The sequence below is a fragment of the Rhinoraja longicauda genome, chromosome 12 (genome assembly GCF_053455715.1).
Source record: "Rhinoraja longicauda isolate Sanriku21f chromosome 12, sRhiLon1.1, whole genome shotgun sequence".
Taxonomy (NCBI): domain Eukaryota; kingdom Metazoa; phylum Chordata; class Chondrichthyes; order Rajiformes; family Arhynchobatidae; genus Rhinoraja; species Rhinoraja longicauda.
The window spans coordinates 48,149,792-48,175,648 of NC_135964.1; positions in this window are offsets into that span (position 1 = coordinate 48,149,792).

Here is a 25,857-nt window from a genome sequence, read left to right on the forward strand (position 1 = left end):
TTGATGAGTCTCATTGTTTGTACTTGTTTTCTCCTACAAACAGCTAACAATGGCCCTTTGTCCTTTATCATCGTTACTTTTTTTACATATCTTTCATTCATTTGTTCTATATCTCGCCCCATCACTGTCTATATCTCTCTCTTCTCTTTCCCCATGACTCTCAGTCTGAAGAAGGGTCTCGACACGGTACGGTACGGTAGCGCAGCGGTAGAGTTGCTGCTTTACAGCGAATGCAGCGCCGGAGACTCAGGTTCGATCCTGACTACGGGTGCTGCACTGTAAGGAGTTTGTACGTTCTCCCCGTGACCTGCGTGGGTTTTCTCCGAGATCTTCGGTTTCCTCCCACACTCCAAAGACGTACAGGTATGTAGGTTAATTGGCGGGTAAATGTAAAAAAAAAAATTGTCCCTAGTGGGTGTAGGATAGTGTTAATGTACGGGGATCGCTGGGCGGCACGGACTCGGAGGGCCGAAAAGGCCTGTTTCCGGCTGTATATATATGATATGATGATATGATATGACCCGAAACGCCACCTATTCCTTTTCTCCAGAGATGCTGCCTGACCCGCTGAGTCACGCCGGCTTTTTGTGTAGGAAAATAACTGCAGATGCTGGTTCAAATTGAAGGTGGACACAAAATGCTGGAGTAACTCAGCGGGTCAGGCAGCATCCCAGGAGAGAAGGAATGGGTGACGTTTCGGGTCGAGACCCTTCTTCGGACTGATGTCAGTCTTTGTCCCGCCCCCTCCCCTGACATCAGTCTGAAGACGGGTCTCGACCCGAAACGTCACCCATTCCTTCTCGCTTGAGATGCTGCCTGACCCGCTGAGTTACCCCAGCATTTTGTGTCCACTGGCTTTTTATGACTATCTTCGGTTGAAACCAACATCTGCAGTTCCTTCCTACGCATATTATGTCAGTTTGGTTCAGTTTCCTCCCACACTCCAAAGACGCACAGGTATGTAGGTTAATTGACTGGGTAAATGTGTACTGAGGTGCAGTGAAAAGCTTTGGTCGTGTGTCATCCAGTCAGCGGAAAGACAATATATGATTACAATCGAGCCATTTACAGTGTATAGAAGGTACGAAATGGTGCTGTAGGAGTAGAGATTTAGGAGTGTGGAGCGATTGTAATCTGTTTATAGATGTGCTCTGTGGCTCGCCTGCCCGCTCACCAAGTTGCCTGGGTTGGGCGCCATCTTGGAAGCAAGAACAGTAGCCAAATTTGTGCTGGTTGAGTTAATTGTTGAGTGGATAAGAAATTATGTTGGCAGAAATGCAGATAGAGTCAAACAGCACGGAAACGGCCCAACTTGCCCATACCAATAGACAATGGACAATAGGTGCAGGAGTAGGCCATTCGGCCCTTCGAGCCAGCACCACCATTCAATGTGATCATGGCTGATCATTCACAATCAGTACCCCGTTCCTGCCTTCTCCCCATACCCCCTGACTCCGCTATCCTTAAGATGTATAGCATCTCTGTACAAGATGTGTAGAGGTATAATAGAGTATAATATAATGTAATTATATTCTGGGTCGGGCAGCGTCTGTGGAGAACATGGTGTCAGGTCGTGACCCTTCTTTGGACCAGGATGTTTCCACTAGTGGGAGAGCCTAGGACCAGAGGGTACAGCCTCAGAATAAAAGGACGTACCTTTAGGAAGGAGATGAGGAGGAATTTCTTTTGTCAGAGGGTGGTGAACCTGTGGAATTCATTGCCACAGAAGGATGTGGAGGTCAAGTCAATGGGTGTTTTTAAGGCAGAGATAGATTGTTGATCAGTACAGGTGTCAGAGGTTGTGGGGAGAAGGCAGGAGAATAGAGTTGAGAGGGAACGATAGATCAGCCATGATTTCAACATGCAGGTAGACTGGGAAAATCAGGTTGGAAATGGACCCCAGGAAAGAGAGTTTGTAGAGTGCCTTCGAGATGGATTCTTAGAACAGCTTGTACTGGAGCCTACCAGGGAGAAGGCAATTCTGGATTTAGTGTTGTGTAATGATCCTGATCTGATAAGGGGACTAGAGGTAAAAGAGCCATTAGGAGGCAGTGATCACAACATGATAAGTTTTACTCTGCAAATGGAAAGGCAGAAGGGAAAATCGGAAGTGTCGGTATTACGGTATAGCAAAGGGGATTACAGAGGCATGAGGCAGGAGCTGGCCAAAATTGATTGGAAGGAGGCCCTAGCAGGGAAGACGGTAGAACAGCAATGGCAGGTATTCCTGGGAATAATGCAGAGGTTGCAGGATCAATTTATTCCAAAGAGGTGGAAAGACTCTAAGGGGAGTAAGAGACACCTGTGGCTGACGAGGGAAGTCAGGGACAGCATAAAAATTAAGGAGAGGAAGTATAACATAGCAAAGAAGAGTGGGAAGACAGAGGATTGGGACTCTTTTAAAGAGCAACAAAAGTTAACTAAAAAGGCAATACGGGGAGAAAAGATGAGGTACGAGGGTAAACTAGCCAATAATATAAAGGAGGATAGCAAAAGTTTTTTTAGGTACGTGAAGAGGATAAAAATAGTCAAGGCAAATGTGGGTCCCTTGAAAACAGAAGCAGGGGAATTTATTATGGGGAACAAAGAAATGGCAGACGAGTTAAACCGTTACTTTGGATCTGTCTTCACTGAGGAAGATACACACAATCTACCAAATGTTCTAGGGGCCGGAGAACCTAGGGTGATGGAGGAACTGAAGGAAATCCACATTAGGCAGGAAATGGTTTTGGGTAGACTGATGGGACTGAAGGCTGATAAATCCCCAGGGCCTGATGGTCTGCATCCCAGAGTACTTAAGGAGGTGGCTCTAGAAATAGTGGAAGCATTGGAGATCATTTTTCAATGTTCTATAGATTCAGGATCAGTTCCTGTGGATTGGAGAATAGCAAATGTTATCCCACTTTTTAAGAAAGGAGGGAGAGAGAAAACGGGTAATTATAGACCAGTTAGTCTGACATCAGTGGTGGGGAAGATGCTGGAGTCAATTATAAAAGACGAAATTGCTGAGCATTTGGATAGCAGTAACAGGATCATTCCGAGTCAGCATGGATTTACGAAGGGGAAATCATGCTTGACAAATCTACTGGAATTTTTTGAGGATGTAACTAGGAAAATTGACAAGGGAGAGTCAGTGGATGTGGTGTACCTCGACTTTCAGAAAGCCTTCGACAAGGTCCCACATAGGAGATTAGTGGGCAAAATTAGGGCACATGGTAATGGGGGTAGGGTACTGACATGGATAGAAAATTGGTTGACAGACAGAAAGCAAAGAGTGGGGATAAATGGGTCCCTTTCGGAATGGCAGGCAGTGACCAGTGGGGTACCGCAAGGTTCGGTGCTGGGACCCCAGCTATTTACGATATACATTAATGACTTAGACGAAGGGATTAAAAGTACCATTAGCAAATTTGCAGATGATACTAAGTTGGGGGGTAGTGTGAATTGTGAGGAAGATGCAATAAGGCTGCAGGGTGACTTGGACAGGTTGTGTGAGTGGGCGGATACATGGCAGATGCAGTTTAATGTAGATAAGTGTGAGGTTATTCACTTTGGAAGTAAGAATAGAAAGGCAGATTATTATCTGAATGGTGTCAAGTTAGGAGGAGGGGGAGTTCAACGAGATCTGGGTGTCCTAGTGCATCAGTCAATGAAAGGAAGCATGCAGGTACAGCAGGCAGTGAAGAAAGCCAATGGAATGTTGGCCTTCGTAACAAGAGGAGTTGAGTATAGGAGCAAAGAGGTCCTTCTACAGTTGTACCGGGCCCTGGTGAGACCGCACCTGGAGTACTGTGTGCAGTTTTGGTCTCCAAATTTGAGGAAGGATATTCTTGCTATGGAGGGCGTGCAGCGTAGGTTCACTAGGTTAATTCCCGGAATGGCGGGACTGTCGTATGTTGAAAGGCTGGAACGATTGGGCTTGTATACACTGGAATTTAGAAGGATGAGGGGGGATCTTATTGAAACATATAAGATAATTAGGGGATTGGACACATTAGAGGCAGATAACATGTTCCCAATGTTGGGGGAGTCCAGAACAAGGGGCCACAGTTTGAGAATAAGGGGTAGGCCATTTAGAACGGAGATGAGGAAGAACTTTTTCAGTCAGAGGGTGGTGAAGGTGTGGAATTCTCTGCCTCAGAAGGCAGTGGAGGCCAGTTCGTTGGATGCTTTCAAGAGAGAGCTGGATAGAGCTCTTAAGGATAGCGGAGTGAGGGGGTATGGGGAGAAGGCAGGAACGGGGTACTGATTGAGAGTGATCAGCCATGATCGCATTGAATGGCGGTGCTGGCTCGAAGGGCTGAATGGCCTACTCCTGCACCTATTGTCTATTGTCTATTGTCTATTGAATGGTGGGGCAGACGATGGGCCGAATGGCCTAATTCTGCTCCTATCACTGATGAACTTATGAATTTATGAACTTATGAACTTATAATAAAGGAGTACAAGATTGTGAGAGGGATGGGGTAAATGCACAGAGTCATTTACACAGAATAGGGGAATAAAGATCCAGAGGACCTAGGTTTAAGGTGAGGGGGGAAGTGATTTAATCGGAACCTGAGGCGCAAGCTTTTATCCAGAGGATGTTAGGTGAATGGAACGAGCTGCCGGAGGAAGTAGTTGAGGCAGTTGCCATCACAACGTTTAAGAAACATTTAGACAGATACATGGATAGGATAGGTTTAGAGGGCTATGGGCCAAATGCAAGCAGGTGGGACTAGCGTAGATGGGGCACGTTGGTCGGTGTGGGTAAGTTGGGCCGAAGGGCCTGTTTCCACGCTGTGTGACTATGAATGTTTCTGCAACACAGAGTTAATGGTGCAGTTTACTTTTTGTTTCAGGGGACTTTCTTGCTTTATCTCGTTGTGATACTGGGAGGCGACAGGGGGCTGAATGGTGCAAACAGAGACAGAGCGCAATTACCTAGAAGGAGAATGAATATGAGACCTAGTGATCTCAATCGCCATCCTGAGAAGAATCTGGGGAACCAGTTTCTTACCTGCCTCTCCCATCAATTAGTATGGCGCTGTGCGAATTTAGTTTTAGACAATAGACAATAGACAACAGGTCCAGGAATAGGCCATTCAGCCCTTTGAGCCAGCACCACCATTCAATGTGATCATGGCTGATCATTCTCAATCAGTACCCCGTTCCTGCCTTCTCCCCCATACCCCCTGACTCCACTATCCTTAAGAGCTCTCTCTTGAATGCATTCAGAGAATTGGCCTCCACTGCCTTCTGAGGCAGAGGTTTTGTTTAGATATATGGCGTGGAAACAGGCCCTTCGGCCCACTGAGTCTGCACCGACCAACTATCACTCGTACGCTAGTTCTATCCTACAGACTAAAGGCATAAGAGAGTATAATATAATGCAATATGGATTATTGGTACAAGGTGCATGGATAGGACAGGTTTGGAGGGATATGGACCAAATGCGGGCAGGTGGGACTAGTGTAGCTGGGACACGCTGGCCGGTGTGGGCAAGTTGGGACGAAGGGCCTGTTTCCACACTGTATCACTCTATGACTCTATAATAGAGATACAGATCATGAGAGGAATAGATGGGAGGAATTTACAGAGGCCAATTAACCTATAAGTCCGCAAAAGTCTGGGAATTGGGAGGAAACCGGAGCACCCAGAGAAAACCCCCGGTGGGTTCCCAGAGAGAACGTACAAAGTCCGTACAGACAAGCACCCTTAGTCAGGATCGAAACCGGGTCTCTGGCGCTGTAAGGCAGCAACTCTACCACTGTGCCGCCTTAAAGTGAAAAATGATGAGGGGCAGAAAATAAATGAGACAAATCAAAATAATACTGGCAATGGAAAAGGATGAGTTGTAGCTACACTTTACCTATCAGTAGTTGGTTTCCATGGCAACGGATGGATAACGTGGTGACACATCTACTGGACATGTCGGGGCACTTTTATGGGCCTTGGAAACCTGTAACCTGGTGTTTGGGCGAGTTGCCTTAATGATCATTGTCCAGCTCGGTTTTGATGTAATATCGGAAATCTCGGTGCCCAAGTAAATTCAAGTGTTGTCAGGACTATTCACAAAAGAATCCTTTCAGGTTGAAAAGTAAATGTCAGGATTTGAACCCAAGGAAACCAGCCTGGAATTCTAACGCGAATATAAATTAATGTGCGGTGCAAATTGGTTAATAAAAAGTAAACTTTTATTTCAATAAGACACTTTAAATACACATTTAACTATATTCTTCAGGTAACAATTTTACACCAGGCGACAAAAAAAAAAAAGAAAGCGGATTAGATTTTTATTCCATCGAGTGAAGGATAGTCTTGAAAGTTTGAAATGGTGAAACCTTCGGTCAAAGTTTTTAAATATCTACAGCAGGTCGCCGACTAGGTCCGTCTGAAATGTCGCTCATCTCCGGTCTTCAGTTGCAATACTTCCAAAAGCAGGCTGCAAAATAAGGAGAAAGCGATTGGTTTAGAGAAATAACGCGGAAACAGGCCCTTCGGCCCACCGAGTCCGCACCGACCAGCGATCCCCCGCACACTAGCACCACCCTACACACACTGGGGACAATTTACACGTATACCAGTCCAATTAACTTGTAGAACCTGTACGTCTTTGGAGTGTGGGAGGAAACCGTAGATATCGGAGAAAACCCACGCAGGTCACGGGGAGAACGTACAAACTCCGCACAGACAGCGCCCGTGGTCAGGATCGAACCCGGGTCTCCGGCGCTGCAAGCGCTGTTAGGCAGCAACTCTACCACTGCGCCACCTTGCACAGGTTAGGGTTAGTGTTCTGTGTTTAGGGTTTTAAACAATATATATAACTTAGTACTAGTATTTTTTAGGCAGGTACAAATTATTCTGAATAGCATCATGTGTTTAGAAAAAAAATTAAATTTGAATTTTGGGCAGCCCAGTGGCACAGAGGGAGAGTTGCTGCCCCACAGGTGCTGTCTGTACGGAGTTTGTACGTTCTCCCTGTGACCTCGTGGTTTTTCTCCAGGTGCTCTGGTTTCTTCCCACATGCCAAAGGCGTGCAGGTTTTAAAGGTTTATTGGCTTCTGAGCCAACAGGACATAGGTTTAATATAAGTGTAAGAAAATAACTGCAGATGCCGGTACAAATCGAAGGTATTTATTTCACAAAATGCTGGAGTAACTCAGCAGGTCGGGAGAGAAGGAATGGGCGACGTTTCGGGTCGAGACCCTTCTTCAGACTGATGTCAGGGGGGGCGGGACAAAGGAAGGATAGAGGTGGAGACAGGAAGATAGAGGGAGATCTGGGAAGGGGGAGGGGAAGAGAGGGACAGAGGACATAGGTTTAAGGTGAGGGGGGATAGATTTAATAGGAATCTGAGGGACAACTTTTGTTTTACCCAAAGGGTGGTCGGTGTATGGAACGAGCTGCTGGAGGAAATAGTGGAGGCAAGTACTATCACAACAGTAAAAAAAATATTTGGACCGATATATAGATAGGATAGGCTTAGAGGGATACGGGCCAAACGCAGGCAGGTGGGACTAGTGTAAATGGGGCATGTTGGTCGATGTGGGCAAGTTGAGCCGAAGGATCTGTTTCCACGCTGTATGACTCTACGGCTCTATAAATATTAGGCAGTGCAGCGTAGGTTCACGAGAATAATCCCTGGGATGGCGGGACTGACACATGAGGAAAGATTGAAAAGACTAGGCTTGTATTCACTGGAGTTTAGAAGGATGAGAGGGGATCTTATAGAAACACATAAAATTATAAAAGGACTGGACAAGCTAGATGCAGGAAAAATGTTCCCAATGTTGGGCGAGTCCAGAACCAGAGGCCACAGTCTTAGAATAAAGGGGACGCCATTTAAAACTGAGGTGAGAAAAAACTTTTTCACCCAGAGAGTTGTGAATTTGTGGAATTCTCTGCCACAGAGGGCAGTGGAGGCCAAATCACTGGATGGATTTAAGAGAGAGTTAGATAGAGCTCTGGGGGCTAGTGGAATCAAGGGATATGGGGAGAAGGCAGGCACGGGTTATTGATTGGGGGTCGATTGGCCATGATCACAATGAATGGCTGTGCTGGCTCGAAGTGCCGAATGGCTTCCTCCTGCACCTAATTTCTATGTTTCTATCATCCTAAAGTATACCAATTTCCAAAGATCGGGTTACCCCGAAAAGGATCCAGAGGTTTTATGATATGATGAACGTTTGTCAGCACTGGGCCTGTACTCGCTGGAGTTTAGAAGGATGTGGGGGGGGGACCTCGTTGAAACGTTCAGAATAGTGAAAGGCTGAGATAGAGTGGATGTGGAGAGGATGTTTCCACCAGTGAGAGAGTCTGGGACTAGAGGTCATAGGCTCGGAGTTAAAGGATGTCCTTTTGGGAAGGAGATGAGGAGGGATTTCTTTAGTCAGAGGGTGATGAATCAGTGGAATTCCATGTTCTAAGTCAATGGATGTTTTTGGCAAAGTCAATGGATATTTTTACGGTAGAGATAGATAGATAGATAGATTCTTGATTAGTACGGGTGTTAGGGGTTATGGGGAGTAGGGCAAGAGAATAGGGTTAGGAGGGAGAGATAGATCAGCCATGATTAAATGGCGGAGTAGACTTGATGGGCCAAATGGCCTGATACTTCTCTGATCACTTATGAACATGATGACTCAGCATCATGACATTACTGAACGACCGTGACAGATGTGTAGGAACAAAGACAATCTGCAGACGCTGGAGAACCTTGGAGAACTTGGATGGGTGACGTTTCAGGTCAGGTTCAGTCCGATGAAGGGTCCCGAACCCGAAAAACGTCACCTTATCCATTTTCTCCAGAGACGCTGCCTGAGACGCTGGTTAAATCGAATGCAGCCACAAAATGCTGGAGTAACTTAGCGGGCCAGGCAGCATCCCAGGAGAGAAGGAATGGGTGACGTTTCGGGTCGAGACCCTTCTTCAGAGGAAGGATATTCTTGCTATTGAGGGCGTGCAGCGTAGGTTCACTAGGTTGATTCCCGGAATGGCGGGACTGTCGTATGTTGAAAGGCTGGAGCAATTAGGCTTGTATACACTGGAATTTAGAAGGATGAGGGGGGATCTTATTGAAACATATAAGATAATTAGGGGATTGGACACATTAGAGGCAGGAAACATGTTCCCAATGTTGGGGGAGTCCAGAACAAGGGGCCACAGATTAAGAATAAGGGGTAGGCCATTTAGAACGGAGATGAGGAAGAACTTTTTCAGTCAGAGAGTGGTGAAGGTGTGGAATTCTCTGCCTCAGAAGGCAGTGGAGGCCAGTTCGTTGGATGCTTTCAAGAGAGAGCTGGATAGAGCTCTTAAGGATAGCGGAGTGAGGTGGTATGGGGAGAAGGCAGGAACGGGGTACTGATTGAGAGTGATCAGCCATGATCGCATTGAATGGCGGTGCTGGCTCGAAGGGCTGAATGGCCTACTCCTGCACCTATTGTCTATTGTCTATTGTGACAGGTGATAGTGGGGGGTTAAATGCACATCAGAGCTCCCTGCGACGGTGGGAATGCAGGTGAGGCAGTGGTCTGAGAGAGAGCTAGATAGAGCTCTTAAGGACAGCGGAGTCAGGGGGTGTGGGGAGAAGGCAGGAACGGGGTACTGATTGAGAATGATCAGCCATGATCACATTGAATGGCGGTGCTGGCTCGAAGGGCTGAATGGCCTCCTCCTGCACCTATTGTCTATTGTCTATTCATACAACTATAGAGCTGTACAGTTTCGTAAAAGACCCTTCGGCCCATCTACGTGGGCTAGTCCAATTTGCCCCCAATTTTGTTTCACAAACCTCTCCTGTTTGATTTCCTCCCAGGCGGTTTCTTTGCTTTCTTGGTGTCTTTCTCTTTCAAAGGACTTGGAGCAAGAGTTTCAATTTTTACTTCTTTCTCCTTGTCAGCAGGCAAAGAACGGTCAGTAACTTCTTCGATCACTTCCTAGGAGTCAAGCCAAAGAAACCTTGTAAATGTCAGAAGGCTTAGTTTTTGTTACTTAATTCCAAGATGGTGTGGCATGGATTTATTCACAAAATGCTGGAGTAACTCAGCAGGTCAGGCAGCATCTCGGGAGAGAAGGAATGGGTGACGTTTCGGGTCGAGACCCTTCTGGTATGGCATGGAACTTTATTTGTCACAGATACAGTGGAATTCACATAGAAACATAGAAAATAGGTGCAGGAGGAGGCCATTCAGCCCTTCGAGCCAGCACCGCCATTCAATATGATCATGGCTGAACATCCAGAATCAGTACCCCCGTTCCTGTTTTCTCCCCATATCCCCTGATTCCGTCAGCCCGAAGAGCAATATCCAACTCTCTCTTGAATACATCCAGTGAATTGGCCTCCACTGCCTTCTGTGGCAGAGAATTCCACTGATTCACAACTCTCTGGGTGAAAATGTTTTTCCTCATCTCAGTCCTAAATGGCCGACCCCTTATTCTTAAACTGTGACCCCTGGTTCTGGACTCTCCCAACATCGGGACCGTTTTTCCTGCATCCAGCCTGTCCAATCCCTTAATAAATGTATATGTTTCTATAAGATCCCCTCTCATCCTTCTAAATTCCAGTGCGCACTATACCTAAGCACTTAGATACATACTAGATGTGCACCTCAGATGCAGAACAGGTGTGTAGGTTGTGCGGTGTCCATTAACCTGTGATCATTTATAGGTGACCGTTCGAATCAAGGGGGGGGGGGGGGGGGAGACAGCTGGAAGTGCGGTGGGGGTGGGACAAAGCCCAGGAAATGATAACATGATAAAAAAAAGGACCTCCAGAGGCTGGGTTATGCCAAAGATGCCGGAGTAACTCAATGGGTCTGGAGCATCTCTGGAGAAAATAGATAGGTGACGTTTCAGGTCGGTACCCTTCTTCGGACTGACCCATGGCCTTTTCTGTTGCATGTCCTCTTTTGCCATCTAGTCCACCTATCATTTGCCAGAGATAGGCACAAAAATGCTGGAGTCACTCAACGGGTCAGGCAGCGTCTCTGGAGAAAATGGACACGGTGACGTTTCGGGTTTGGGACCCTTCTTCGGACTGAACCTGACCTGAAACGTCACCCATCCAAGTTGTCCAAGGTTGATGCCCGACTCGCTGAGTTACTCCAGCACCTTGTGTCTTACTCTGTTAATAGACCAGGCTGGCAACGGTAAGAAGGACTATTTATTACCTGCCCAAAGCACAAAGTGCAATGGCACTACACCGTTCTCAACCCGATTATTAAGGTGAAGGAATATAATTCTGCTTGTCTCAACAATATTGGCAACACCACTAACGTCAAAACTTAATATTGTGCTCCGGTTCATTTTACATCAAGAATTTATCCATTTTAGTATCAAAGCATCTGTACGATGTGGAAAAGGTATCACAGGACACTAGAAAACCCAGAAGTACATTTGTGTATTGTTTTTATTTCTCTTTGTACGAATATCTTAAACAGCAGCTGATATGTGAAAAGGACCCAAAGTGCTGGAGTAACTCGGCGGGCCAGGTGACATCTCTGGAGAACATGGATAGGTCTCGAAACGTAACGTCACCTATCCTCCAACACTTTGCGCCCTTTTCTGCAAACCAGCATCTGCAGTTTAGTTTAGTTAGTTTAGAGATACAGCGCGGAAACAGGCCCTTCGGCCCACCGAGCCCGCACCGACCAGCGATCCCCGCACATTAACACTGTCCTACACACACTAGGGACAAGTTTACATTTAGACCAAGCCAATTAACCTACAAACCTGTACGTCTTCGGAGTGTGGGAGGAAACCGAAGATCTCGGAGAAAACCCATAGGGTCTTGTGGAGAACGTACAAACTCCGTACGGACAAGCACCTGTAGTCGGGATCGAACCCGTGTCTCAGGCAGCAACTCTACCGCTGCGCCACTGTTTCATGTTTCTAGCTTGTATGTGACTTAGCTTGTGGCTGTGTTTATCCCAAATTTGAATGCTGTCTGAATTTGTTCAGAATCCACACGGGTCATCAAAGTTGTGTAAAATCCTACAAACGTCCGCATGAGAGAGTGGAGATCACAGGTTTGCTGACATTAACCCAAAATATCAAACGCTCAATATCTTACCTTGTCACGTTTCATGTCCGCTCTCTTTCCATTAGCTGCAAGCAATCAGAAAGAGAAAATCACTGAGCAACAATGTGGGCACAACATGTCTTTTAAACACTTTCATTACCCAGAGTGGCGTCACCTCTGCCTATTGTTGAATCTCCTTTCAACCTTATTCACACTGGATCTTCAAACTCATTGCTCATCTTGCACTCTTCTCTTAGAGTCATAGAGTGATACAGTGTGGAAACAGGCCCTTCGGCCCAACTTGCCCCCACCGGCCAACATGTCCCAGCTGCACTAGTCCCACCTGCCTGCGTTTGGTCCCATATCCCTCCAAACCTGCCCTGTCCATGTACCTGTCAAACTGTTTCTTAAACGTTGGGATAGTCCCAGCCTCAACTACCTCCTCTATCAGCTTGTTCCATACACCCCTCAGTGTGAAAACGTAACCCCTCAGATTCCTATTAAATCTTTTCCCCTTCACCTTGAACCTATGTCCTCTGGTACTCGATCCACCTACTCTGGGCAATAGACTCTGTGCGTCTACCTGATCTATTCCTCTCATGATTTTATACACCTCTAGAAGATCACCCCTCATCCTCCTGCGCTCCAAGGAATAGAGTCCCAGCCTGCTCAACCTCTCCCTATAGCTCAGACCCTCTAGTCCTGGCAACATCCTCGTAAATCTTCTCTGTACCCTTTCAAGTTTGAATGGATTAAGTAATCTTGCTGGATTATTTCTTGTTTCTTTTTTTTAGTTTAGTTTAGTTTAGTTTAGTTGAGTTTAATTTATTGTCACGTGTACCGAGGTACAGTGAAAAGCTTTTGTTGCACGCCAACCAGTCAGCGGAAAGACAACACATGACTACAATCGGGTCGTCCACAGTGTACAGACAGATACAGGATAAAGGGAATAACGTGAATGACATTTTGGTGCAAGATAAATCCAATACCCAATTCTGAGGAAAATAAAATCATCTGTAAAACTGTTTTTAGGAAAAACTTTTTCAGTCAGAGAGTTGTGAATCTGTGGAATTCTCTGCCTCAGAAGGCAGTGGAGGCCGATTCTCTGAATGCATTCAAGAGAGAGCTAGATAGAGCTCTTAATGATAGTGGAGTCAGTGGGTATGGGGAGAAGGCAGGAACGGGGTACTGATTGAGAATGATCAGCCATGATCAGATTGAATGGCGGTGCTGGCTCGAAGGGCCGAATGGCCTCCTCCTGCACCTATTGTCTATTGTCTATTGTTTCATTCTATGGGTGTTTCCGGGGAAGAAAATAACTTCAAATTCTTTCCAGTGTGCTGGTATTCCGACCACTGTCGATATTAAAATATCGTGGGTATGTTGGGTGGTCAAGAAGGCTTTCGGTATATTGACCTGCGTCAGTCAGGGTACTTGTACTAGCTTCAAAGCCGTCATGTTGAGTCGCATTGTCTGAAACTCGTTTTCACCTAACCCACAACCAACAATGGCCTTTTTCCTTTATCATCGTAACTTTTTTGCACATCTTTCATTTACTTGTTCTTTTTCTCTCTATAATCACCATTTACATCTCTCGTGTCCCCCTCCCACTGACTCTCAGTCTGAAATAGGGTCTTGACCCGAAACGTCACCAATTCCTTCCCTCCAGAGATGCGGTCTGACCCGCTGAGTTACTCCAGCTTTTTGTGTCTTTCTACTGAATATAGTTGGGATGTTACGTTATGGTTGTGCCGGACATTGGTGAGGCTGCATTTAGAGTATTGTGTTCAGTTTTGGTCACCCGGATAAAGGAACAAAGTTGTTGGTTGGAAAGAGTGCAGAGAAGATTTAATGGGCATGCATTAAGTCTCCGAATGATTGAACCCTTGTGAAACCATTGTGGGCGGCACGGAGGCGCAGCGGTAGAGCTACTGCCTTTCAGCGCCAGTGACCCAGGTTCAATCCTGACTATGGGTGCTTGTCTGCCCGGAGTTTGTACATTCATTCTCCCCGTGACCTGCGCGGGTTTTCTCCGAGATCTTTGGTTTCCTCCCACACTCCAAAGGCGTACGGATTTGTAGGCTAATTGGCTTGGTGTAAATGTATAAATGTAAAATTGTCCCTGGAGAGTGTAGGATAGTGTGCGGGGATTGATGGTCGGCGTGGACCCGATGGGCCGAAGGGCCTGTTTCTGCGCTGTATCTCCAAACTAAACTGATATGGATGTTTCTAACTGTTCCTGATGTGTTCAAGAGAGAGTTAGATTTAGCTCTTAAGGCTAAAGGAATCAATGGATATGGGGAAAAAGCAGGTACTGATTTTGGATGAGCAGCCATGATCATATTGAATTGAGGTGCTGGCTTGAAGGGCCAAATGGCCTACTCCTGCACCTATTTTCTATGTTTCTGTGTTAAATTAAACTAAATGGTCCACTCAGCTACATGTTCCCTTTCATTTCCTCTGAGGACCTTTACAAATTCCTACTTACACGTAGTTCCGTATCATAGCGATGGATAATTCAAGCACTTGAGCCAAATGTTCTTGAATATTTACTTATTCCTAAATCTCCAAGCCACTTAAGTAGGGACCATTTTTTTCATTTTCTTGCTTGCTCCCTGCTTTCTGTTTTTCATTCATATCTCCTCCGCTCCTTCTGAATTTGATACTTTGAGAATGTTTACACTACTTCCTCTCTGTGTTCTTCAAGGTTGTCTGAGACACTTATTGAAACATAAAAGCATGGACTCGCACAGCATAGAAACAGGTCACAAAGTGCAGAAACAAGGGGTTGCTAAACTTTGTCTTGTCTCCCCTTTTACAGATCTCTTCTCCCGCCTCCTTCCCGCTGCCCCCCCCCCCCGCCCCCCCCCCCCACTCTCTACAGTCTGAGGAGGGGTCCCAACCCAAAACGTCACCCATCCTCTACCTCCCCCCTCAACTCCATCCAAGGACCCAAACAGTCTTTCCAGGTGAGACAAAGGTTCACCTGCACCTCCTCCAACCTCATCTATTGCATCTAGATGTCAACTTATTTACATCGGCGAAACCAAGCGCAGTCTCGGCGATCGCTTCGCTGAACACCTGCGCTCGGTCCGCATTAACCAAACTGATCTCCCGGTGGCCGAGCACTTCAACTCCCCCTCCCATTCCCAGTCTGACCTTTCTGTCATGGGCCTCTTCCAGTGCCATAGTGAGGCCCACCGGAAATTGGAGGAACAGCACCTCATATTTCGCCTGCGCAGTTTGCAGCCCGGCGGTATGAACATCGACTTCTCCAACTTTAGATAGATCCTCTGTCCCTCTCTTCCCCTCCCCCTTCCCAGATCTCCCTCTATCTTCCTGTCTCCACCTATATCCTTCCTTTGTCCCACCCCCCTGACATCAGTCTGAAGAAGGGTCTCGACCCGAAACGTCACCCATTCCTTCTCTCCCGAGATGCTGCCTGACCTGCTAAGTTACTCCAGCATTTTGTGAATAAATCAATTTGTACCAACATCTGCAGTTATTTTCTTATGCTGCCTCACCTGCTGAGTTACTCCAGCACTTTTGAGATGAGTTTAGTTTATTGTCACCCGTACCGAGGCACAGCGAGAAGCCTTTGCCGCGTGCTAACCAGTCAGCGGAAAGATAATACGTGATTACAATCGAGCCGTTCCCAATGACCCACTGGACAAGTTGTGTCCTTTTTATGGGTTATTCAGTCCAACTCATCCATGCCAACTCGTTGAATTCCTTCATTGTTATTCCCATTGCCAGCACTGGCTCCAAGGCCCTCAGTGCTTAAATGATTCGAGTGCTCCACCTAACAGCCTGAAGAAGGGTCTCGACCCAAAACATCACCTATTCCTTTTCTCCAGAGATGCTGCCTGACCCACTGAGTTACTCCAGCTTTTTGCGTCTCTCTTCGGTTTAGTTTAGTTTAGAGATACAGCGTGGAAACAGGCCCTTTCGGCCCACCGGGTCCGCCCAGCGATCCCCGTACATTAACACTATCCTATACCCACTAGGGACAATTTTTACATTTACCAAGCCAGTTAACCTACATACCTGTAAGTCTTTGCAGGGTGAGAGGAAACCGAAGATCTCAGAGAAAACCCACGCAGGTCACGGGGGGAACGTACAAACTCCGTACAGACAAGCACCCCTAGTCGGGATCGAACCCGGGTCTCCGGCGCTGCATTCGCTGTAAGGCAGCAACTCTACCGCTGCGCCACCGTGCCACCCTAAACTCACATCTGCAGTAATTCACTACACACTTCTTAAATGCAGTCAGCGACCCCTCTTCAACCACTCCCTCAGGCAGTGCGCTCCAGGTACTTGGCACTTTCTGGTGAAAAAGGTCCCCCCTCAGATCCTCGCTACGTCTCACTCTCCTAACCCTAAATCTATATCCATTCATTATGTCTACCTCTGAGCTTTGATGGCCCCCCCCCCCCGACTGCAAATGGTTCGACAGCCCCGACCGCGGGAGAATCAAGAGGGAGAAGATTGGACTTTATTACCTTCCATCACAGAGAGGAATGTGGGGAGCCGCTGTGGTGGATGTTCATGTTAACTTTTAATCTATGTGGCTGTGTGTCTTGTTGCTTTTCACTTAGTATGGCTGTGTGGTAACTCAAATTCCACTGTACCTATAGTACATGTGACAATAAATGGATCTTGAAATCTTGATATGATGATATCGGGGGAATGGACAAAGGGGGGGAGGGGTCGCTGTGAGGAGGGGCGGGGGAGGGGGGAGAACAAAGGGGGAGCTGGCACGGGGGGGGAGTAACTTTGTACCTTTGTAAGCGCCCTTTATGTGGCGACTCTTTGCATACCTTGCGTGTGCAAGCAAAGAATTTCATTCAAGAAAATCCTGTAGCCTGGTTGGTGTGGACTCGATGGGCCGAAGGGCCACCCTGTAGCTCTAAAACTAAAAATAAAACCTTGCTACCTCTGTACTTAATACACTTATCATTGGATGTCAGTTTCCCACATGCCTTCATAACCATATTATCTCCTTGAGTTGCTGCCTTCAAGCATTCATAACTTTGCACCCCAAGTTTCCTCTGTTGCTATTGAGGGCGTGCAGTGTAGGTTTTGCTATTGAGGTTTACCGATGATGCAGCGGTAGAGTTGCTGCCTCACAGCGCCAGAGACCCGGATTCGAACCTGACTACCGGGGCTGACTGCGCGGAGTTTGTACGTTTTCTCAGTGACCTGCGTGGGTTTTCTCCGGGTGCTCCGGTTTCCTCCCACACTCGAACGACGTGCAGGTTTGTAGGTTAATTGGCTTCGGTAAAAATTGTAAATTGCTTCTAGTGTGTAGGATAGTGCTGGTTGGCATGGACTCGGTGGGCCAAAGGGCCTGTTTCCGCACTGTATCTCTAAACTAAACTAAACTTGCCATGGATCCTATGCATCGTAAGATAGACACAAAATGCTGGAGTAACTCAGCGGGACTGGCAGCATCTCTGGGTAGAAGGAATTGGTAATGTTTCGGGTCGAGACCCTTCTGCCCATACATCCTAGCCTTTCCAACCATATCGTCTCCCATGTGGGAACTTGGTCAAAAGCTTAACTGAAGACCATGTAAATCACATCTACTGCCCTTCCCTTATTGATACCCTGTGTTACCTCTACAAAGAATTTGTTCATATTGATCAGACAGGGTCTGCTCTTGATAAAGTCATATTAGCTGTCACTGTTTAGTTTAATTTAATTTAGTTTAGTTTAGAGATACAGTGTGGAAACAGGCCCTTCAGCCCACCGAGTCCGCACCGACCAGCGATCATCCATACACTAATTCTATCCTACACACCAGGGACAGTTTACAGAAGACATTAACCTATAAACCTGCATGTGTTTGGGATGTGGAGGGAAACTGGAGCACCCGGAGAAACCCCACGTGGTCACTGGGAGGAAACTGGAGCACCCGGAGAAACCCCACGTGGTCACTGGGAGAACATAGGAACAATGTGGAGAGGATGTCGTGGCCTCAGAATTAAAGAACGTTCCTTTAGGAAGGAGATGAGGAGGAATTTCTTTAGTCAGAGGGTGGTGAATCTGTGGAATTCTTTGCCACAGAAGGCTGTGGAGGCGAAGTCAGTGGATGTTTTTAAGGCATAGATAGAGATAGACAATAGACAATAGGTGCAGGAGGAGGCCATTCGGCCCTTCGGCCCTTCGAGCCAGCACCGCCATTCAATGTGATCATGGCTGATCATTCTCAATCAGTACCCCGTCCCTGCCTTCTCCCCATACCCCCTGACTCCGCTATCCTTAAGAGCTCTATCCAGCTCTCTCTTGAATGCATTCAGAGAATTGGCTTCCACTGCCTTCTGAGGCAGAGAATTCCACAGATTCACAACTCTCTGACTGAAAACGTTTTACCTCTACAAGATAGATTCTTGATTAGTTCGGGTGTCAGAGGTTATGGGGAGAAGGCAGGAGAATGGGGTTAGGAGGGAAAGATAGATCAGCCGTGATTGAATGGCGGAGTAGACGTGATGGTCCAAAATGACCACATCTGCTCCTAACACTTATGAACTTATGAACTCCGTATCGACAGCTCCCATAGTCAGGATATATATATATATATATATATATATATATATATATGTGTGTGTGTAGGTCATAAGTCATTAGGTCATAAGTTTCTTCTCACACACACACACACACACACACACACACACACACACACACACACACACACACACAAACGCGCACACACATACCTCTGCTTCTTGCCGCCTGCGTTCGAAACCTGCCATTCATAATCTTCCGTGTCTGACCAAGAGCGGTCAAGAAACTCATGACGTCCTCTCGTCCTTCCGAGCTGGGCCCATCCCTCGACGCCGGCTTGACATTCTCTTTGAAAAGACAAGAGCGCGGACAAGGAGGTGAGGCACAAAACGCTGGAGTAACTCATCCTCGGACAGGTAGCATCCCCGGAGAGAAGGAATGGGTGACATTGCGGGTCGAGACCCCTTCTTCAGACTGAGAGTCAGGGGAGAGGGAGGCAAGAGATATGGAAGGGCAAGGTGTGAAAATGACGGATCAAAGCAGACGGTGATAAAGGAAATGTAGAATGGCTAGTTGGCGGGGGGGGGGGGGGGTGGGGGAGATGAGGAGGAGGAAATACAATCAGAAACATTATCTGGTCACTTTAATGTCATTATTATTATAACACACATGACACTTTTCATGTCATTTAAGTGGATATGACATATACCTGTATATATATATATATATATATATATTATATATATATAGTGTAGGAAAATAACTGCAGATGCTGGTACAAATCGAAGGTATTTATTCACAAAATGCTGGAGCGACTAGGCTTGTATACAATGGAATTTAGAAGGATGAGAGGAGATCTTATCGAAACGTATAAGATTATTAAGGGATTGGACACATTAGAGGCAGGAAACATGTTCCCAATGTTGGGGGAAGTCCAGAACAAGGGGCCACAGTTTAAGAATAAGGGGTAGGCCATTTAGAACTGAGATGAGGAAAAACTTTTTCAGTCAGAGAGTTGTGAATCTGTGGAATTCTCTGCCTCAGAAGGCAGGGGAGGCCAATTCTCTGAATGCATTCAAGAGAGAGCTAGATAGAGCTCTTAAGGATAGGTGAGTCAGGGGGTATGGGGAGAAGGCAGGAATGGGGTACTGATTGAGAATGATCAGCCATGATCACATTGAATGGCTCGAAGGGCCGAATGGCCTCCTCCTGCACCTATTGTCTATTGCCTATTGTCAGGCGGCATCATCAGGAGAGAAGGAATGGGTGACGTTTAGGGTCGAGACCCTTCTTCAGATCGAGAGTCAGGGGAGAGGGAGGCACAGAGATAAGGAAGTGGAAGGTGCGAAAAAGAGACATCAAAAGAGATGCGGATCAAGGGGACATGTGGAATGGTTAGCAAGGGGAAGATGACAACGAGGCAAACAGACATAAAATGTAACCTGCAACTGCACCTTTTGACTGTTGGCTGACTAGTTCCCCCTCGGGGTATAAACACAGTTGTAATCCTGCACATGGAGCAACATACATCTGAAGAAGGGAATTAGTAATCGTGCAGTGGAACATACATACATCTGAAGAAGGTAAGAAGGGTCTCGACCCCCCCGGAAACGTCAACCCATTCCTTCTCTCCCGAGATGCTGCCCGACCTGCTGAGTTACTTACCCCAGCACTTTGTGAATAAATGTAACGGTGCAGTTCCATGGGGAAGGTTACATTACAAGGCACACAAAAACAGCAACACGAATCAGGGGCTGGTCGGAGGGCGAGGGATGGAGAGAGAGAGAGAGAGAGAGAGAGAGGGGGGGTCGCTTGTAGTTGGAGACATCAAGTGGCCCAAGTGAGACAGAAGGAGTGTGTGAGCTGACCCACAGCACTCCACCACCACCACCACCACCACCACCAACCAACTCCTCATCGACCATTGCAAGTAGCAGCACCTAGTCTCAAAGCTCTTCTGTGTAAAGGCAACTTACCCTGGTTGGTGTCAGGCTCGTCCAGCGCTGTGGGGAAGGACTGGCAGTAAAACACCGCTCCAGCAAACAACAGCAGGCTCACTAATGTAGCAGCAGGTCTCATTGTATCTGAGATCTTCTCCCAAGTTGGTTATGCCAGTGTCTCTGTGTCTCTGTGTGTCTCCTCCTGTCTTCCAGGAGTCCTCATATTTAAACCCTCTTGGCAGGAGAAGGGGGGGGGGGGGGGGGTGGGGGTAAGGGGGATGGGCTGACATCTCAAATCCAAAAATCTCCCTCCTGTGCAAATCTGCACCTTGACATTTGTTTTGTTTTGTTTTGTTTCCAGTGGCGCTGGCCACACGTTTGACAGTCGAGGCTGCTGCTGCTGCTGCTGCTGCTGCTGCTGCTGGCGTCACACCTCTCGTCTGTGTGCAGAGCAAACACACATCAATCTGGCTCAATCACCACTTGGACAGGGCGACCTTACAAATATCCAGCCAACGTCCCCATTCATGCACTGGCTGGCGACCATGCACATTGTCACAGGTTAATGATGGCCACGTTAATTGCAGCCCTCTTCACATCCCCCCCTCACCCCACTCTCCCAGTAGCTTTGAATGTTGACTTCTCTAACTTCAAGTAACCCTTGCCTTCCCTCTCTCTCTCTCTCCATCCATCCCTCTCCCTTCCCGGTTCTCCGACCAGGCTGACTGTCCCCGGTTACATTTGATGCCTGTTCGCTTCGTTGTCATCTTCCCCTTGCTAACCATGATCTGATCTACATTTATTCCACAGGTTAATGGCCACGTTAATTGCAGCCCTCTTCACATCCCCCCCCCCCCACCCCCCCTCACCCCACTCTCCCAGTAGCTTTGAATGTTGACTTCTCTAACTTCAAGTAACCCTTGCCTTCCCTCTCTCTCTCTCTCCATCCATCCCTCTCCCTTCCCGGTTCTCCGACCAGGCTGACTGTCCCCGGTTACATTTGATGCCTGTTCTCTTCGTTGTCATCTTCCCCTTGCTAACCATGATCTGTTCTGCATTTATTTCACAAAAAAATGCTGGAGTAACTCAGCGGGTCAGGCAGCATCTCAGGAGAGAAGGAATGGGTGACGTTTCGGGACCCGAAACATCACCCATTCCTTCTCACCTGAGATGCTGCCTGACCCGCTGAGTTACTCCAGCATTTTGTGAATAAATACGTTTCGGATTGAGACCCGAAGAAGTCTCAAGAAGTCTCAGACTGAAGATGCTGCCTGACCCGCTGAGTTACTCCAACATTTTGTGAAATAAATACCTTCGATTTGTACCAGCATCTGCAGTTATTTTCTTACATGATCTATTCTACAGGTCCCTTGATCCCGCATCACGTTTGATGTCTCTTTTTCGCGCCTTCCACTTCCTTATCTCTGTGCCTCCCTCTCTCTCCCCTGACTCTCAGTCTGAAGAAGGGTCTCGACCCAAAACGTCACCCATCCCTCGGGTATAGATGGAGTCGATGGATGGGAGTGGGAAAGAAACTGCAGATGCTGGTTAAAATCGAAGGTAGACACAAAAATGCTGGTGTAACTCGGCGGGACAGGCAGCATGTCAGGAGAGGAGGAATGGATGATGTTTCGGGTCGAGACCCTTCTTCAGACTAGGTTTGTGTGATGGTTTGGGCTGCGTCCACAATTCGCCGAAGTTTCTTGCGGTCTTGGATGGAGCTGTACCCAAACCAAGCTGTGATGCATAAAGAAAATTTGCTTCGCGAAGTGTGAGCATCCAGAACAAAAGTGCGCTCATGGTAGAATTGGGTGAAACTCTCCTCATGGAACATGAGTCATGGAAGGTTAGAGCTGCAAGGAACTGCAGGTGCTGAAGAAGGGCCCTGACCTGAAACATCACCTATCCATGTTCTCCAGAGATGCTGCCTGTCCCGCTGAGTTACTCCAGCCTTTTGTGTCTATCCAACACCTGCAGTTACTTCTTAAACACTTACAAAATGCCCATTGACTTGGCCTCCACTGTGGCCATGAATTCCAGATTCACCACCCTCTGACTAAAGAAATGTTTCCTCGTCTTCTTTCTAAAGGTATGTCTTTTAATTCTGAGGCTATGGCCTCCAGTCCTAGACCCTTCTTAAGTCTCGACCCGAAACGTCACCCATTCCTTCTCTCCAGAGATCCTGGCTGGCCCGCTGAGATACTCCTGCTTTTTTGTGTCTATCTTCAGGCATTTTTAAAGTGCCGGTTGGCAAGTCCTTGATTAGTACAGGTGTCAGGGGTTAAGGAGAGAAGGCAGGAGAATGAGGTTGTGGGGAGGGGGGGGGGGGGAAGATGGATCAGCCATGATCAAATGGCAGAATAGACTTGATGGGCCGAATGTTGAAAGACTGGAGTGACTAGGCTTGTATACACTGGAATTTAGAAGGATGAGAGGAGATCTTATGGAAACGTGTAAGATTATTAAGGGGTTGGACACGTTAGAGGCAGGAAACATGTTCCCAATGTTGGGGGAGTCCAGAACAAGGGGCCACAGTTTAAGAATAAGGGGTAGGCCATTTAGAACTGAGATGAGGGAAAACCTTTTTCAGTCAGAGAGTTGTGAATCTGTGGAATTCTCTGCCTCAGAAGGCAGTGGAGGCCAATTCTCTGAATGCATTCAAGAGAGAGCTAGATAGAGCTCTTAAGGATAGCGGAGTCAGGGGGTATGGGGAGAAGGCATGAACGGGGTACTGATTGAGAATGATCAGCCATGATCACATTGAATGGCGGTGCTGGCTCGAAGGGCCGAATGGCCTCCTCCTGTACCTATTGTCTATTGTCTATAGTCTATTGAATGGCCTAATTTGCTCTCATAACATAAACTTATGAACTCTATTAACGCTATGTCGCTTGATTCCCTCAATATCCAAACGTTTTTCGACCTCTGACTACCACGCCTCTCTTGGGCAGGCAACTCAAAGGACCCATGGCTTCCTGGGTGACGACGTCACCTCTCGTCTATCATGAATAAGCATCCCCTTATTTTGAGATGGTGACCTCTCGTTCTTGACTACCTAGCCGAAGGAGGCTTAATTCCTGCAACACTTTGTAGATATTTCAGTGATCATAACTGATAGGAGTGAATTAGACCATTCGGCCCATCAAGCCTACTCCGCCATACAATCATGGCTGATCTATCTCTCCTCCCTAAACCCATTTTCCTGTCTTCTCCCCATAACCCCTGACACCCATACTAATCAAGAATCTATCTACCTATCTCTGCCTTAAAAAATATATCCATTGACTTTGCCTCCACAGCCTTCTGTGGCAAAGAATTCCACAGATTCACCACCCTCTGATTAAAGAAATTTCTCCTCATCTCCTTCCTAAAAGAACGTCCTTTAATTCTGAGGCTGTGACCTCTGGTCCTAGCTTGGATTTTTTAGTTTAGTTTACCTTATTGTCACGTGTACTGAGGTACAGTGAAAAGCTTTTTTGTTGCGTGCCAACCGATCAGCGGAAACACAATACATGATTACAATCAAATCCAATACATGATTACAATCCAGTGGGGGAGTCCAGAACCAGGGGCCACTGTTTAAGAATAACGGGTAGGCCATTTAGAACAGAGACGAAGAAAAACTCTTTCAGTCAGAGAGTTGTAAATCTGTGTAATTCTCTGCCTCAGAAGGCAGTGGAGGCCAATTCTCTGAATGCATTCAAGAGAGAGCTAGATAGAGCTCTTAAGGATAGCGGAGTCAGGGGGTATGGGGAGAATGCAGGAACAGGGGTACTGATTGAGAATGATCAGCCATGATCACATTGAATGGTGGTACTGGCTCGAAGGGCTGAATGGCCTCCTCCTGCACCTATTGTCTATTGTCTATTGTCTATTGTCTATTGAACTATTCACAGTGTACAGACACATGGTAAAGGGCATAACGTTTAGTGCAAGATAAAGTCCAGTAAAGTTCGATTAACGATAGTCCGAGGGTCTCCAATGAGGTAGATGGTAGCCAAGGACCGTTCTCTAGTGGTTGATAGAATGCTTCATTTATCTGATAACAGCTGGGAAGAAACTGTCCCTGAATCTGGGGTTCGCCACAAAAAGCTGGAGTAACTCAGCGGGGCAGGCAGCATTTCTGGAGAGAAGGAATGGGTGACGTTTCGGGTCGAGACCCTTCTTCAGACCATTATTACTCAGTCTGAAGAAGGGTCTCGACCCGAAACGTCACCCATTCCTTCTCTGCAGAGATGCTGCCTGACCCGCTGAGTTGCTCCAGCTTTTTGTGTCTATCTTTGGTTTAAACCAGCATCTGCAGTTCCTTCCTGCACCTGAATCTGGAGTTTCAGCTTGAAGCTGGTGAACGTTTAATGCACTCCCTCGATTGCATGTATATCCACCCCTGGGTAGGGAGACCAGACCAGCACACAATATTCAAATGTTGTTTCACGAGATGACTATCTAATTACAGGCTGGTTGCTTTACGTTTGTACCCAAATCTTCTTGCAATGAAGATCAAATGTGCCTAGTTACGTGCTCATTTTACATGCATGTTCTTTTTCTGTGATCTTTAGACTTCAGAGATAGAGTGCGGAACCAGGCCCTTCGGCCCACCGAGTCCGCGCTGACCTGCGATCACCCCCGTACACTAGCGCTATACTGCACACTAGGGACAATTTACAGTTATACCAAGCCAACTGACCTACAAACCTGTACGTCTTCGGAGCGTGGGGGGAAACTGGAGATCCTGGACGTCACGGGGAGAACGTACAAACTCCGTACAGACAGCACCCGTGGTCAGGATCGAACCTAGGTCCGTGCTGACCAGCGGACCTACACACATTCCAGATAACTCTGAACATTACATTTATCAATTCCTCACCACTTAAAATGTCTATATATTCTCGCACAGTTGACTTTGTCTCACTTTGTTTCACATTATATTCCATTTGATACGTTCTTCTCCATTCAAGTAGCCCAACTCTCCAATTTTAGCTTGCACACCTCATCCCCCCTCTTTTCTTCTCTCCTCCCCCCTTCCCCCTTTTCTGACCCTGGTGTGCATCCATTCTCCCACTATCAACCTCCCCCCTCTCCCCCCTACCCCATTCCCTTTCTCCAATATCCCTCGATCCGTCCGGCTTTACATTTCGCTACACCTCCCCTTATCAACACCCCCATTTTCTCCTTGTCTTTGTTGTCACCCCTTTGCGGAGTTGCTGCCTCACAGCGCCAAGGGCCCTGGTTCGATTCGGACCCTGTCGGGTGCTGTCTGTACGGAGTTTGTACGTTCTCCCCGTGACTTGTGCGGGTTTTCACCGGGATCTCTGGTTTCCTCCCACACACTCCAAAGACGTACTCCAAAGTTGTTTAATTGGCTTCGGTAAAATTGAAAATTGTCCCTAGTGTGTGTAGGATAGGATT